The following is a 9,919-nucleotide window of genomic DNA, read 5'->3' on the forward strand; positions in this document are numbered from 1 at the left end:
TAGCCCAAGAGGCAAGACCGGAAGAAATTCAACCAGCTGACCGCCGAACTTCGTTATGAAGAGGGCACTAAATGATGATGATGAAGTACAGTTTATGTAGATAATAATAAGTACTTAGTGTACGTCGACATTCGATGTTACGTTGACGTAATATATTATCGAGTAAGCTAGTCTACGAACGAGAAATTTATCTCCCGACGTACGTAAGGGAAAAATAGATAATAATATATTATGTCGATATCGACATTTTAACAGCTATGCTCAAGAGTGAGATAATATTTCGTTGAACGTATGCTAGACACACTGGGAATCATTTTTAGTCCGGTTAACGAATGACTCAAAAGAGCCGCGAGCGACCGCTAATGGGAAATAAACCGTCTGATTTAGACGTCAGTAAAGTAAAATTTCGTTAAAAGATTGTTACCTAGGAAGCGCAACCGATTAAAACTTTAACGTCATCAAGAGAGAGTTACATATTTTGTATGTACCTATTATATAAATCTTAAAAAAAAATCTTTAGTTCATTTTACAAATAAAAAGAAATAAGTCAAAAAAGATGGCAGCGGTGGGATTCGAACCCACGCCTCCGAAGAGACTGGTGCCTTAAACCAGCGCCTTAGACCGCTCGGCCACGCTACCGGATATTGTAGTAGTTCAAATAGCGCTACTTAGATTAGAGCTCGTGACCACGTGTAAAATTGCTAATAGGTACACTTGTATACTTTTTTCAAGGTTCCGTAATAATTATTTGCGAATACGATTAAGAGTAAAAAAAATTCAAAACCTTTAGTTCTGTATCATACATTAACAAAATGTGTACGACAGATTAACACCGTGATTAACCCATACCATTTTAATTAAACTAGTAGTAGGTACATCAACTGACAGGTTTTTTTTAGTACTTGTAGGTACATCAACTGACAGGTTTTTTTTTGACACGCTGGTTTGGCATCCAAAACTTTAAACTCGGTATAAACTTAATAGTATTGGATCCGACCGTAAAATCCTGCAGGAATCGTTTTTTTCGATCAAATTTATTTTAAAATAATCTTTAGAACGTATAGAATGGATTAATGTTGGGTTGCCTTGTCAAAAGTAGCCGCAAGTACCTCTAGTTAAGTTTAATGTTCATGAGATGAATGCATAATTTGTTTGAATATTGTTTTCAGTAAATTTTACATCATTTGAAAGAAAATGACGAGATAAAATAAGGTATAAATGGTTGCCAGCTCTAAGTCGGCCGCAACCTAGGGTTGCCAGCCCGTAAACAGACATAGTTCTTCATCAAAATTGAAGCATCGATTTTTTTAATAATTTTGATACAAAATTAAAGTTTTATGCATTTTGTGCATGAATATCCATGGTTGCCAGTTGCACGATAGCCGCAAACTGGGGTTGCCATCACTTTTGTTTAAGACAAATGTTCAGGCCTACAATTATTATGCCTGGGAGAATTTGAGGACGTCGAGAACCCGCAAGATTGCAATTTTTATGTAACAGGCGTTTTTATTTTTATGCGTAGTGTCCTGTCATTCCTTCTTAGTTCTTATTTTTCCATTGAATACACGCAAGTTTGTATTACGGGCTTTCATTTTGCTCAATTAGAGGTACTTGCGGCTACTTTTAACAAGGCAACCCAACATTAATCCATTCTATACGTTCTAAAGATTATTTTAAAATATATTTGATCGAAAAAAACGATTCATGCAGGATTTTACGGTCGGATCTTAGGATATAACAAATCTCGGATTATAACAGCAGAATTAAGGTAGATACTATCAGAGAAGTTGATTCTTAAGTAGATGGGGACCTACGTAGTTTGGTCGCGTTACGTCAAACCCAGTCGACAATTCACAATTAACATTGTCCGATCAACAGACGTTGGTCTGTCAACTGCCTAGGTATCAATTTCCTCGATGGTACTTAAGGGGCGTCCACAAATTAAGTGAGGTGTTTTTTTTTTTCTGACCTCCCCTCCCCCGCCGGTGATATTTTTTTTAATGTGTGTTTCTTACGTAAACGCGTTGGATTGTTTGACAGTCAGTAGATGTATAACGGCAAAGTATGAATGAAATTATGAATTTTTCATTCGAACGAATTGGAGAATGAGCTAAATCGCATAACGTATTTAAGCGATGTATACCTACCATGACGAAATGGATCAAAATAGTACATTTTTTTTTTGTAACAATGAGAAAAAAATCACGTAAGGTTAGGTGAGATTTGTCTTGACCCCCTCCCCTTAAACACCTCACGTAATTTGTGGACGCACCCTTAGAACTTCTTGAGTAAAACAACTAGAAGCGAAACTTTACAGCACGTAAATATTTAATATTGAGATTCAACAAGAAAACTCACAATACTTTCACACTACGCTTCGAGGAATGGCGCAACCGCGATTTTGTACACCAATGTGAAGTTAAGTTTATGACGTGAGTACTACGTGTTGTTTCTCAAAACAAAATAGACAGCTCACAATAGACATAACTGCCAGTAGTTCGACTGCAAAGAGAGGGACAGGTTTCAATGTCTGTCAAATTCGTCGGGTTTCACTAGGATTATGAACGGAATGTGCCTCGCGCTGGCTGATATAATTTATTTTTAAATATTTAAAATAAGATTTCAAAATTGGATTCTGACAATTTTAATCGCATGTGCCAAAACACAAACAACAATACGACCAAAGAGGAACACGTTCAGCGAATATGTCACAGTTTTAAATTCGTAGGTAACAATATAGAAACAATTTAACAACCCTAGCGACGATTTTCGTCATAAGACGTCAAATTTAAAAATTTCAACATCAGTTCTAAGTCGGCATACTCTATCATTCTGTCTACTCTGGACAGCTGTTGGTGGGTTGCACCAACTTACTTTAACCATAACAAAATGTCAAATGAACTGTCGAATTCCATAGTAAAAGTCCATAATGGACGCCATATTTGACGATAACCTCAACCTTAACTATAACTACGCCTCTGGTGCAACCCACTTTTACTCTACGTACTAGTACGTTCTCCGTCGCCCGAAACTCCGTTGCGCCAAAATTGGTTTATCGCACGGCGACCGCACATTTTTCCGGGATAAAAAGTATCCTTTGTCTTTCCCGGGCCTCAAAATATCTCCATACAAAATTTCAGCAAAATCGGTTCCGTGATTTGGGTGTGAAGGAGACAGACAGATAGACACACTTTCGCATTTATAATAATTATTAGGACGTATGGGTATGGATGGATATGAAGTGTAAAACCCCTTCAAACAGTTGGCAAAATATCAGAAACTTTTTGAGAAGCTCTTACCCAGTGGCGTAGCTACCGCCATATATGCTGTATCAATTATAACGAGGCCCCCGGGCCACGGGGGCCCAACGTGAACATAATTATTAATAACTCACTATTTCTTAAAGTTAAAAAAGGCAACCATACCTTAGGGCAACCTAATAATTGTATACGGGGCCCCGCCAAGGCACGCTCCTCTTCTGCTCTTACCGATGATATGAGCAAATCAACAACAATAATTGGGTTATGGGTTAGGAATAAGCACTTATTGGAGTACAGAGTACTATGTAATGGAAAATAGTATGACGCTGTTACATTGACATAGAGTAGCCTTTCCCAAAGCGGGCGATAACGCCCCCTAGTGGGCTGAAGGTCTAAAGGGGGCCGGGCGGTGTGGGCCTAGAAAAATAATGGGGGCGTTGTGTAGAGGCTTGCGGGGTGATTTATTTCATATAGATGCATTTAAAATTGAAGCAATGGAGGCGCTAAATCATAATTAATTTTGTCTTTGAAGTGGGCAGTTTTAAACAAAAATAAGTTTGGGAACCCCTGTGACATAGAGTCTATAGTCTAATTATTTCAATCCTGGGGTTGTAATTATGTGTTCATTACTAAATTACTAAAATAAAATATAAAAATTAAAATATATTATTTTAACCACTATACCAATACCAACTACAGACTACTACTTACAATGAAAGCTGGTTTATGAGCACAATTAACGAGGAAAATTATTTTATACGTGGGAGAGCCATGCTTCGGCACGAATGGTTCGGCTCGACCGGAGAAATACCACGTTCTCACAGAAAACCAGCGTGAAACAGCGCTAGCGCTGTGTTTCGCCGAGTGAGTGAGTTTACCGGAGGCCCAATCCCCTACCCTATTCCCTTCCCTACCCTCCCCAATTCCCTTCCCATCCCTACCCTCCCCTATTACCCTATTCCCTCCTAAAAGGCCGGCAACGCACCTGCAGATCTTCTGATGCTGCGAGTGTCCATGGGCGACGGAAGTTGCTTTCTATCAGGTGACCCGTTTGCTCGTATGCCCCCTTATTTCATAAAAAAAAAGGAGTGTTAGGCTATGCAATTTTTATAAGGCATATTGAATAATTCTACAAATTATACATAGGTCAGTTCTATTTATTGAGCCATACGCTTATACACGGGAAATTATAACAAGTAACATCCCGCAATATAAAGGTTGAACACTGTTATTATTGTTTATGACAGTGTATAGAAGGTCTTATATTAGGTCTACAATGTAGTATTGAAGTTATTACAGGATATTATTATAGTGCAAACAAGCCTAGAGGACAATTATTAAGTATGTAAGTACTTACTTGTATCTAAGCAAAAAATATCTGTAATTAAGTGTAGAATTAAGTATTGTAATTTAAATAAAAAATATGGCGATGAACATAATGAATTAAAATGAAAACATTTCAAAACCTATTTTTGTAATTTACTTACTACAACTTAAAAAGTTTTTGTTAATATAATATGTAATTGTACTGCTAGCGCCATCTCTTGTGTGTTTTCGGAACTATATGAATCAACAAAGTCAAACATTTTCATAATAATTGCTGAATAATGTTTACGGAATTAAAGTATTTTTTTAAATATTAATTATTTATCGTTATAATTGGTATATTTCAAAAAATTTACTTGCACTTCCTAAGTACTGAATCACTATTTGACTGCAAATTTCAACGGCCCATTAGCTCAGTTGGTTAGAGCGTCGTGCTAATAACGCGAAGGTCGCGGGTTCGATCCCCTCATGGGCCAATATCCTTTTTTGTATTTTATGAACGATATTATTGTTTTAATTAACGACAATATTTATTAATTACATAGCTTAGGTACACTTTATTTATCACACCTCACTATACATTTTTCCGGGATGAATGTCAATTTCCATGCGGTTCAGCGGTTTGGGCGTGAATATGGTAGACAGACAGACAGACACACTTTCGCAATTATAATATTAGTATGGATTGCTTGTAGTTTTCCTTCATTTCTAAATTGGAGTAGCTCTGTGAACTCTTAAAAATAATACCTAAGGCTGGGTTGCACCAGAGGCGTTGTTCTAGTTAAGTTAGTATATAAAATATCAAATGAACAGTCAAATTTACTTTTACTTTAAGTAAATTTGACTGTTCATTTGATATTTTGATATAGTTAAAGTTAAATAGTTAAAGTAAGTCAGCGCAACCCACCCTTATCTAATATATAAAATTCTCGTGTCACAGTTTTCGTTGCCATACTCCTCCGAAACGGCTTGACCGATTTTGATGAAATTTTTTGTGCTTATCCGGTATATATGAGAATCGGCCAACATCTATTTTTCATCCCCCTAAATTTTTTATTTTATTTTTTAGACAAAATTTTTAATTTCTATTTATTTATGATCCAACATACAAAAATACATACAATTCTCAATTTTCACCCTTCTACGATCAACCCTTATTTTTTAATAGCCATTTTAGTAATTTAATCATTGTTCATTCCCGGTCGATAACTGATCAATCGTCATTTCATTAGTTATCCCCGCCAGTTGTCTACAGGTGTCACTTCTGTTGCATAAATAATAGTAAATTATTACAACTCGAGACTGACGGCGACCATTGTTTTTGCGACGGGATAGCGATGGACGTTGCCATGGTGACATACTTATTTAGTCATTTCAATAAAATAATACGGGCGAAATACTTTATATGGCAAAGAAACGTTTGCCGGGACAGCTAGTATTATAATAATATTTTGACAAAGCAAACGTTACGTAAACGGCCCATGATGGGACATAATAAAATAAGGTAATTCCTTATCATCAGGCAAACGTTTGCACATTCTTTTTATTGTCAAATAGGATATCGTCTATCTCACGGACGTAAAAAAAATATATCTATTGTCAAATAGGAGTCTTGATAAAGGTTTCAAAGAAAAAAAAAGTTAATTTTTTATGAATTTAATATAAAACATTATGTACACTAGACTAACAATTTACCTAACATCTTTGATTGCACTGCCGGCCGAAAAATAATTTACACGGTTCGAACCTTAATTCCTGCTACATACGGTACGATGGAACTGCACAGTTCCGCCACGCAATGATTTGGGCGATAAATAATGTATAAAATTAAGGTTTATGCAGAGTTGAACTAAACTTAAGTGTATAAACTTTAGGGTAGGTAAACTTTAGGGCAGTGTTTCCCAACCTGTGGTCCGTGGACCCCTGGCGGTCCGCGAGTATACGTATGGGGGTCCGCGGTGTCGTCTCTGGACCATACATGATCAGATTATTTTGCCGTTTAAGGGGGTCCCTAAAAACTGTACATGATTTCCTAGGGGTCCGTGGCAGAAAAAGGTTGGGAAACACTGCTTTAGGGTATAAACTAACTTACGTAGAAAAAAGCCTCTATGTTGCTTTGAGAAAATGCTGTAAGTAATGTCATGGATTTGCCTTGTATATGTTAGCGCTGCTTCTTTTACAGTAAACTCTATACAAGGGACAAACACACTTTATAAAATATTAACATTAATTTGATTATGTTACACCCTGTAATATGTAGTGAAATATAATGTAAGTTATGATCAAACTGCGCAGTTCTATCGTTGTATGTAGTATTACACTAGTCTAATCACAATTTATAACCAATTAGTAAATCTAAAGAAATAATGGCATCTAATGTACCTGGTGGGAGTTTTGTATAAAGCTTCCAAAATTGTATCGACCGCTTTTTAAAAAACAACTACAAGTTACTTATAGTCTACATTTAAACCTTATTTTTATAGCATTAAGGTTTGCGATAACGTTTACAAAATAATACATTGTTTTACACAAAGTAAGTACACAGACTATGAAACAGGGTAGGTACTTAGTTGAATTGCCTTCGCGAATTTCGTTAGCGAAGTTAGATATCGAAAATGTATGGGATTTGACATAATGCATCGCAAGATACGTGGGAGAGCCATGCTTCGGCACGAATGCCACGTTCTCACAGAAAACCGACGTGAAACAGCGCTTGCGCTGTGTTTCGCCGAGTGAGTGAGTTTACCGGAGGCCCAATCCCCTACCCTATTCCCTTCCCTACCCTCCCCTATTCCCTTCCCTTCCCTTCCCTTCTCTTCCCTTTCCTACCCTCCCCTATTACCCAATTCCCTCTTAAAAGGCCGGCAACGCATCTGCAGCTCTTCTGATGCTGCGAGTGTCCATGGGCGACGGAAGTTGCTTTCCATCAGGTGACCCGTTTGCTCGTTTGCCCCCTTATTTCATAAAAAAGGGCGCAATGACACTAACGGCCGTTCCCAATATTTGATCTATCTCTGGTTTTGCCCTACTAGAGATAGGAATAGCTCACATTAGACATTACAGACATATATTTTATGTCAATTTTGAGCTATTCCTATCTCTAGTAGGGCAAAACCAGAGATAGATAAAATATTGGGAACGGCCGTTAGTGATGCGTTATGTTAAATCCTACACATTTTCGATATCCTTCGCAATGTAACGGTGGTTCCCAATATTCAATCTATCTCTGGTTTGTCATACGACCGATCGCAGCTAACATTGAATTGACATAAAATATATGTCTCTAATGTCTAATGTGAGCTATTCCTATCTCTAGTAGGGCAAAACCAGAGATAGATCAAATATTGGGAACGGCCGTAAACTAGCGAATGAAATGTCGTAGGTCTACCAGAATCTGACGGCAAAAAGTGAGAAATTAAATTGACTCTAGCAATACCGGGATAATTGGAATAAAACATTTTGATCCTTTTTTTCCTTATAGCGGCTTATTCTGTGTGTGAAACATGCAAATATAAAATTTTATCCAATGATTAGGGATATTTTTTTTAAATCTGCCCTCAAAATTTGCCATCAGATTCTGGTAGACCTATAGTATAATTGATAAAGAACTTCCCAAGGAAAATTAAAATATATTTTTAATGAACGCATTTTTAGGGTTCCGTACCCAAAGGATAAAAACGGGACCCTATTACTGAGACTTCGATGTCTGTCCGTCTGTCTCCAGGCTGTAACGCAAGAACGGTAATAGCTAGAGCAGTATTTCCCAAAGTGTGGGTCGTGACCTACTGGTGGGTCGCGAGTAGATTTTGGGTGGGCCCTGATGGTGAACTACGATAAGAATTAACGGGTAAATGCGGCAGCAACATACCGCTGCTTTTTTGTTTTCATGACGCAAGGTGGGCCGCGAACTTTAAACCTTCTCGTAGATGGGTCGCGGTCCCGACAAGTTTGAGAAACACTGAGCTAGAGAGTTAAAATTTATACAAAATATGTATTTCTGTTGCCGCTATAACGATAAATACTAAAAACAAAATAAATTTAATATTTACATGGCTCCCATACAACAAACGTGATTTTTTAAACATTTTTTGCTCGGTTTCAATGATGACAACAGGTAGCCACCTGAAATGTTCACAAAATTCTCAGTTTTATTTATTCTATAGTAAATGATTCATAAAAAATTTAAATAAAATTAAAAAATTAAGGTGGCTCCCGTACAAAAAACACATTTTTTCCTTTTTTTGCTCTATAGTGGTACGGAACCCCCTTCGTGCACGAGTCCAACTCGCACTTGGCTGATTTTTATTTTAGGTCATATAATATGATCATTTTCATTCTATAGCAGGTAAAAATAAATTATTAAAGCCTCTTTGCTTACATTTCAGTATAAATAGAGAAATAAATTAGATTAAATAACATTTTAATACAATTTCATTGTATAAGTTTCAACATGATTATTTATCTAAGTAGGTTCTAAAAGATTAAGGGCCTGTTTCACCACTTTTTGATAAAGTGCCTAATAGGCTATTTATAACTTTTTTGACAGTTTCTCCATACTTGATCTGTCAAGTTAATTGATGGATAGCCTTATCAGGAAGTGGTGAAACAGGCCCTAAAAATAGTATAGTAAAAATGTATTGAGCAATACTCAGGATGAGATTTACTAACATAAGTAACAATTAAAACTTTAATAATTCTAGTATTTAGACTACCTAACTATTCACTTAAGCCTCATAATTTTCTTCTTTTTCCTACGTAAATTCTACTACGACGAAACTTATTTCTATTACATTCGTATTTCATCTATTGATTAACAATAAAAATATTATCTACAATGAATTCTTAATACTATTTTAATATTAAATACATTTATACTAAGAAAATTAAGACTCTAAATTATATTATCTTTGAGGTAAGTGGCACAAAATCAATACTATAGTAATCAATATATTATGTAAGGTAAATAACCTAAGATCTATCTATACAAAAATTTAAACCCAAGACACGCGTAAACTCAAACTCAAACATTTTTATTCAGAATAAATTTTTGCAAATGTTCTCTGAACGTCTACATGATGTAAAGTTGGAACTGCAAGTAAGACACACACCATTCCAAGTTCTAATACTTGCGCCAAAACTGACGCATATTCCATAGTTTTTATTGAGCACACACATTCATAACTATTATTTACGACGCCAACATGACAGTCCAAACAGGGCATCATACTCATAATCAGTACAACATTTTCATCGGTAGTCCAAACCTTGCAGCTTAGAACGCAGTCCGATGCGCGGCCCAAACTTAACGTGTAATCGCACTTAAAGTTTTTGGT

The 9,919-nt window shown here is 36.3% G+C and overlaps 2 non-coding genes across 2 annotated transcripts; one reads left to right on the plus strand and one right to left on the minus strand.

The window, feature by feature from the left end:
- Nucleotides 1–557: 557 nt before the first annotated feature.
- Nucleotides 558–639, minus strand: Trnal-aag. The gene has a single exon. It is a non-coding gene; the product is annotated as a tRNA-Leu (tRNA).
- Nucleotides 640–4,988: 4,349 nt separating this feature from the next.
- On the plus strand, nucleotides 4,989–5,062 carry Trnai-aau. The gene has a single exon. It is a non-coding gene; the product is annotated as a tRNA-Ile (tRNA).
- Nucleotides 5,063–9,919: the final 4,857 nt, after the last annotated feature.

The sequence above is a fragment of the Aricia agestis genome, chromosome 20 (genome assembly GCF_905147365.1).
Source record: "Aricia agestis chromosome 20, ilAriAges1.1, whole genome shotgun sequence".
NCBI lineage: Eukaryota > Metazoa > Arthropoda > Insecta > Lepidoptera > Lycaenidae > Aricia > Aricia agestis.